Raw genomic sequence first — 7,798 nt, 5'->3', positions numbered from 1 at the left:
CCCCCAAGCCTAACCACGGAATTAAGAACCAAACTCTAGATTAATCAATGTTCTTTATATCATTCGGAAGAGGGTAAAGAATAAGATTGCCCCTATTTAACACAAAATAATTTTTATATATTTTTAAATGATTTTAATTTCTTCACATCCATATACTCATTGTAAAGGAGAAGGAGGCTTTCTTAAATTTGAACTCTTCATCACAAAACTTTGTTTAGTCTTAGTAAATTTAATTTTAAAGTTTAGTAAATATTTTAGTAAACTTAGTTCTTTTAGTTACATTTCTATTAGCATTCATTAAACCCATTTTAATTTGTCTTTCTTACTTTAATTTTTATAGTTTGAATATTGTGATTTATGTTGTTATCATAAGAATTTCCATATTCCAAATTAAAACTTCATAGTAGTGAACTAAAATTAGCCTAAAGGATTTCTTACTGCGCTTCACTGTGGGATTGATACTGGGGTTTTTAAAGAAAGCCCTATACTTGATGCGATACGTGCACTTGCGTAGAACCACTAGTGTGTGAACTATTTTATATACTTTACATAACATTTCAATTTTTCACATTAACTACTTAATATAAATTGGGTCAAGTTATTGGCCATATTTTTTAAAACTAAATTACTGTGTAATTTCGGGACTGGTCAAGTTTTTGGCACTGTACCGGGGATTTAAATTGACATAAAACAAGCAGAAAATAACACACACTAGGGGCGCATCAGCAACCCTTGCGAGAGACTCTGAAAACATCATAAGAACTTGGGTGCTAAAGGAACTGTAATACTTTTGTTGATTTTAATCAATAAATAAAGAAGGATGAAGAAGAGGTTCTTAAACTAGAGGAGTTGGATATATACAATGACATTTACTCTATAAAATTAGCTGATGCTTTCAAGTAGTTAAATAAAGCTATTAAATGTGAGAATGATTATCTAAAGCAGAAGGTTGGTAATTTATACTTCTTGGAAAATGATAGGAACACTAACTACTTTCATGCATGTATTAAAAACAGAGAGAATCAATACTATTTTAAAAATTCAAGATAATAATGGTGGTTGGCTAATAGATCAGGAAGTGATTATTAAAAATGGGATTGATTATTTCAAGATCCATTTTTTTAAGGTAAACTTGATGTAGTGTTGGATGTTGACATTACCTGGGAAATAAACTACTATCCTCATCTCTACAACTTGTTGATATACCTTCTGTGGCTGAAATATGGAAGGTTGCTAATGATTTTAATGGGAACAAGGCCACTGACCTTGATGGATTTTCTGCTGATTTCTATAAAAATAGTTGGAGGTGGGCAAAAGAGATGTGGTTTATGTTTTTCAATGCTACTATGGGGGACTCCTATGTGCAAATATTTTGCAACCCCCTCCATTGTACTAGTTCCAAAGAATAATGATAAAGCAAAATGGGAACACTTTAAACGCATTTGCTTAAGTCCTGTAATTTTAAAGATCATAAGCAAGATCATGATAGAAAGGCTAAAACAACATCCCCCCATCCTAATCTGTCCAAATCAATCGGCTTTCATCCAGAGAAGACGTATAACAGATAATATTTTACTGGCACAAAAATTAATTTGTTATCTTGACTATAAACTGGACTTAAGGAAAGCTTATGACACTATTATCTAGGATTTTATACTTGAGGTCATCAAATATAGGGGCTTCAACTCAAAGTTTCACAATTTTATCAAAGGTTGGTTGGAGGGAAACTATTATTAGGTGCTCCTTAATGGGCATGCACATGATCTTTTCACCTCTGATAGAGGCATAAAATAGGGGAATCCTCTTTCACCTATTATCTTCATTCTGGTATTTGGTTATTATTCTAGATTAATTAATTCCTTATAGATTCTACATTCCATACTCAACACAAAAATAAGGCTAGAATGGGAGTTGGTCATTTGGCCTATGCTGATGATGTAATTATATTCACTAATGCTTCCAAATACTCTATCAAAAGAGCATATTATACTCTTTTATCATTTCAGGAAGCTTCTGGTATGAGCTTTAATATTGAGAAATGACATCTTTATTTTTTAAAACATGTGAGTAGCAATATGAAGCCATTGACACATGAGCATACTGGCTTTACCATTGCTGATATCCCCTTAAAATACTTAGGCCTTAATTTACTCAAAGGGAGGAGAAAACAGATGCAATTTGAAGCTGTGGTGGATAAAATCAAAAGCAAAATTGGAGATTGGACCAATTATTTTTTATCCTTTGGGGTAAGGATTACTTTCATAAAATCAAAAGCAAAATTGGAGATTAGACCAATTATTTTTTATCCTTTGGGGGAAGGATTACTTTGCTGAAAACTGTGTTAACCTCTATTCCCATATATGCTTTGCAGGTGTTAAGTATCAAATCTAGCATAATTAAAACTTGAAAGGCTTTTTAATAAATTTTTATGGTACAGGAATCATAAACAAATAATTTAGGCCTGTTAGAAGGTATTATGTTGGCCTTTAAATGCAGGTGGGTTGTGATTTTGACAACTAAAGCATCTAGCTAAGGTCAATTCTATTATTCCATGGTTAAAATTTAGAAAAGCTGATCCTTTATGGGTCAAATACATATAAAGCAAGTATTGTAGAAATCTTCATCCATTGGAGGTTCAATCCAACATTGGAGATTCCAAAACTTGGATAGGCATGTTGAAAATCAAAAATATTGCTGAGGACTTTTTCCACTGAAAACTGGGGAATGGTAGCTATCCTTTTGGCATGATAAATGGCAGGAAGAAAACTTATCACTTTGCTTTACACATGAGCAAAAAAACTTGACTCTGGTTGAGCTTTACCTTGATGAAGGGTGGAACTTGGAGATGCTCACCAATATGTTAGCTAAGGATATAGTTACTTATATCTCTAAGATTCATTTTGATAAGTCCCAAAAGAATAAAATTTTATTGACTGAAACAATCAATCACTCTATTACTAACACTATCTATTCAAAACGTTACACTTGGGATAAGGTGGATTGTGGATGTTCGATTTGGAATACATGTTTGACCCCTTTTTTTATTGGAGAGCTTTACTTGGTTTGATTTCAATGGATGATATCCTTAAATTGAAAGGATTGAGAATCCCCTTCCAATGATTGCTTTGCAAGTCGGAGGAGCAAAGCGTAAATCATGTGTTTTTTGGATGCACCTACTCTATCAAAATCTGGACAGTTTTAGGTGATTGGAATGCTATTAAAACCCCTCCGTTGGGTTGGGCATATTTGTCACAGTGCAGGGAACATTGGTATTATCCTATTCATAAACATCATATATCTTTCATTTGCATTTGGTTCATTTGGTTGGCTAGAAATTCCCACAAGCATGAGAATTGTTGCATTAAGCAGGATAAGATGATTTCAAATATCTTATCTCATAAATTGTTTATTTACATAAATTTAGGCCATCCTTCTTTGCTAGTTGGGAGGATTAGCTGGGTTATGATATATCTGGCAAAAATTTTTATAAGGTCTCTCTTGTATGGTGGAAAAAACATCTTTTCCACTGGATTAAGGTAAATACTAATGGCAGTTGGAAGGCTGATTGTGTAGGTGCAGGTGGGGCCTACAAGTTTTTTTATAAGGTCTCTCTTGTATGGTGGAAAAAACAACTTTTCCATTGGATTAAGGTAAATACTAATGGCAGTTGGAAGGTTGATTGTGTAGGTGCATGTGGGGCCTACAAGTCTCATTCTGATAAAATATTATGTTTTTTTTCTTCACCTTGTATGGCTGTTTGTGCATTATCCGTAGAGTTATATGTTGTTTAGTTAACATTATCTATTGTGACTAAAATAAATTGAAATTTCTTGCAAATTGTGATGGATTCAACTATCCTGCTGGACATGTTGACGAATAATAAAGAATCTCCTTGGTATTTAAGTGTTGATTTATGCAGAACTAATCAACATTCAATAAATATTATCATCACATGGAGTTGCACACCCAAAGAAACTCCAGCATATTTCCTTGACAAAGCGGCTACGCAGACTAAGGTTATAATCCTGAAGACCAAGCTTGATTCTAATCTTAAGTTGCTGCTAACGAGGGACAATTTTAATATGTTAAATATTATCATCACATGGAGTTGCACACCCAAAGAAACTCCAGCATATTTCCTTGACAAAGCGGCTACACAGACTAAGGTTATAATTCTGAAGGCCAAGCCTGTTTCTGATCTTAAGTTGCTGCTGACGAGGGACAATTTTAATATGCGAACCCTAGTGGTTGAGTACTGTATTTTTTGATTTGTAGTGGGAGATCCAATCTTCTAAAATATGTAACTTTACTTTTAAATAATAAAATTACTTAAGGGTTTCCTTTAATATATATATTCTTTTTTCTCTAAAAAACGAATCGATATTTAGGGCGAACGTATCATCCTGTCCCCTAAATACCGATCCCCCATATGTATCCAATCTCCTAAAATATGTAACTTTACTTTTAAGTAATAAAATTACTTAAGGGTTTCCTTTAATATATATATTCTTTTTTTCTCTCAAAAAAGAATCGATATTTAGGGCGAACGTATCATCCTATCCCCTAAATACTGATCTCCCATCAGGGCTAATTTGACCCAGCTGAGATTTGAACCTGAGGCAGATGGGACTTACATTGAGGTTTTGATGTATGCTTGAGATTTGTTTAATGATTTGACAGAAACTCAAATGATCCGAAAGCTATACATCATTATTCTCAACAAGCAAATGAAATGCATAATATTGGAAGTATTAACTTAGATAAAGTTGAGAATAATTTTGATGCAAATATTTCTAGGTGCATTTACATACTGGGTTTTGATGTATGCTTGAGATTTGTTTAATGATTTTAACAGAAACTCAAATGATCCGAAAGCTATACATCACTATTCTCAACAAGCAAATGAAATGTATAATATTGGAAGTATTAATTTAGATAAAGTTGAGAATAATTTTGATGCAAATATTTCTAGGTGCATTTACATACATCCACCCAATTCCATGCAAATACATAAGAATTTAGTGTTATGATATAAATCTTCTAAGGAAAACAATATATAGAAGAATATAAAAAAATATAATATATAAATACATAAGAACATAAATGGTATGGCTGTTAGGTATGTACTCTTGCAAACTTGGGCAGACTTTGAGAATAGCTCATTTAAGCAAGGTTTGCTTTTGAAGAAAAATGTGGAGACATCTTTATGGTTATTTAGGACTTGGTTAGCATGCATTATGGGATGTCAGCCAAATGCTTTCATCTCAGATCACTGTAAGGTCATCCAATGTGCAGTTACAAAGTTGTTTTCAAGAACCATGCATCGCCTCTGTTTATATAATATCATGAAAAAAATGCATGAAAAATTGAAAGGACATGCAAAATTTATTGCGATAAGGAAGACACTAAAGAAGTTGGCATATAATTGTTTAGGATTGTTGGGTCTATACAAAAGCTTACATATAGAAGTTTATACAGAATTTTATTTGTATATACTATAGTACTTAGCTTTTTTTTACAGAAACTAAGTGCTACAGCAAGGGTCAAATGGGATTTCAATAAAGTAAGTATCTTTTAATTCATACCACCCAAATCCTATGTATTTACATAAAAAAATCATTATTTTTATGGGCATTTACATGCATACCACCTAGTTCCGATGTATTTACATATCTAACAACTAAATATTATCTTTTGTCTATTCATTAAACAAGAACTTCATACAGGAAAAAGGCTGAGATGTAAAAATCATGTTTTATGAAAATTTTGTGCTTCAAATAGAGCTGCTAGTTCTTCATAATTAGGTATCTTTTGATGGACGTGAGGAACCAAATTAGCTGACCAATTGCATACAGGAAAAAGGCTGAGATGTAAAAATCATGTTTATCTTTTGATGGATGTGAGGAACCAAATTAGCCGACCAATTGTTTGTTGTTGCTTTATCTTCTTGCCAACCTGAGCTTTGAGGACTTAGAGGCAGCCTTGCTGGTGGACCATGATTTTTTACTCTATGTTTTGCTTCCTTTGCAAATTCTATTCTACTGTCTGAATCAAATCTATCGAATTCATCAACTTTAATATCACTTTGAAATCTGTACCCAGTAGAGACTTTCCTTCTCAGAATCTTCTTATCATTGAAGTCATCAGCATCATCATGATCATCATTCATATGGATTGATAAAGTAAAGCTTTGAGAGCTAAATCTCTTTACATAAGAAATTGTGAAATTTGGAGAATTCCTTCTTGATTTATTAGATCTTTGTGGGTAAGGAAATCTGTAGCTTGAGCAACAAAGGTTGTTTTCTTTGGAAATTCTGTAGTTGCTAGTGCTATTGTGGTTATGTCCTTAAAATGTCTGGAAAATCCTTCACTGACATTGAACAAGAATTAAAAAACGAAAATGTAGTCTAAGAGGTTTGATTTGCAAAAAAAAAAATGCATATGCAAGTTATGCAAATTTACATCACATCTAAATTGTTAAAAATAGAACTGTAAGTTACTTTGCTTCGCGAAATGTAAATCTAACAATTAAGTTGCCTTTGGACATTAAATATTCACTTTACTCCATCACAAGGGATAAGATCAAAGAACATAACTTCTGAACATCATATTTAGTTGAGTAATCCCTGCTTACATAACCACAAAACAACAAAATAAATTTTCCAATTTGTCACAAACAAACCTAGTTCCTGCTAATTTAAACTTTTTATTCATAGAAAAAAAATCCGCACAAAAGAATTATCCCACTAGTCATAAGAAAATACAATGCTAGTTATGCCCGAAATCTATCAACAATGCCCTAAAGTTTAACCTGTTAATAACTAAATTTTCAAACGTACTGATTCTACCCTTTTAATGATTAGAGATTGAGTGCAATCAATTCGATTTGAGGTAAAAAAAATAGAAAAAATTCTATTAGATACAAGTGTAATGTAAGGAAATGCAAGGTCCTATGATCATCAATCAAATTACATATATTAAGAAAAATTCCACAAGATGTGTAATGAAGAATAACGAAATCAAACCCAAGTCAAACACAATAAAAACATAAAATAAAAAAAGATGGGAGTGGAGGAAGAAATACGAGGGTTGCCTTTCTCAATGCATTTAGGAAGCGGTGGAGGAGAGCGGATGGGGAGAAAGATGGGAGTTCTGAAGATTTGTAGAAGCTGTGATCAATTAGTTGCTTTCCCAACTAGGTCGAGTGGAGCAGAAGAGGAGAAAAATGAAAGTTTCGGAAGTCTGTAGAGGCCACGATCAATTTGTTGCCTTCCCAACCAGCAGCTCTAAAATCGACTGGGGTTTTGTTTCTCGTGCATGGATCAACAGAGGCTAATAAACAAAGGTAAACAGAGTTCTGATGAGGTAAAACAAAGAGTCTGTTGTTCCTTTTTTGTAATATTAAAATTTTGATTTCCAAATGTGTAAGTTTTATAGTTTGGTGTTCTATATATGTAAAAATTCCTTAAAATGATACAATAACTCCTATAAAGATATTAACAAATATCAAATTCAAAAAATTTAAATATTTTACTTGCAGTGCACTTGAAAATTTACATATATATATGTGTGTGCGAGCGCGCGCGCGCGCGTGTGTGGGGATGCTGTAGAGTTCACATATCTGTTGCAACAATAATTTCTCTCTAATGCAATGCATATGGAGGTAGGGAGGTGTCGGCAACTAAAAAGTTTTGTGGGGTGGTGGTTGCCCGTAAGAAGCTGTCGGTCGCTGGAAGTGAAATCCCGTCGCCCGCTTCGGAAGGACGTTTTAATTTATATATATATATATATATATATA

General features: G+C 33.0%; 1 protein-coding gene across 1 annotated transcript in view; it reads right to left on the bottom strand.

Moving 5' to 3' along the window:
• Positions 1–5,866: 5,866 nt before the first annotated feature.
• LOC110036723 overlaps positions 5,867–7,798 on the bottom strand; it is a 19,319-nt gene continuing 17,387 nt past the window's right edge. The window contains exon 2 of the mRNA XM_020741235.1: positions 5,867–6,370. The gene's annotated coding sequence lies outside the window, so the exon portion shown is untranslated. The remainder of the gene's footprint in view (positions 6,371–7,798) is intronic.

The sequence above is a fragment of the Phalaenopsis equestris genome, unplaced genomic scaffold (genome assembly GCF_001263595.1).
Source record: "Phalaenopsis equestris unplaced genomic scaffold, ASM126359v1 Scaffold210177, whole genome shotgun sequence".
In the NCBI taxonomy this organism is placed as follows: domain Eukaryota; kingdom Viridiplantae; phylum Streptophyta; class Magnoliopsida; order Asparagales; family Orchidaceae; genus Phalaenopsis; species Phalaenopsis equestris.
The sequence above is the reverse complement of the archived record's forward strand: the minus strand, read 5'-3'. Positions and strand labels throughout refer to the sequence as shown.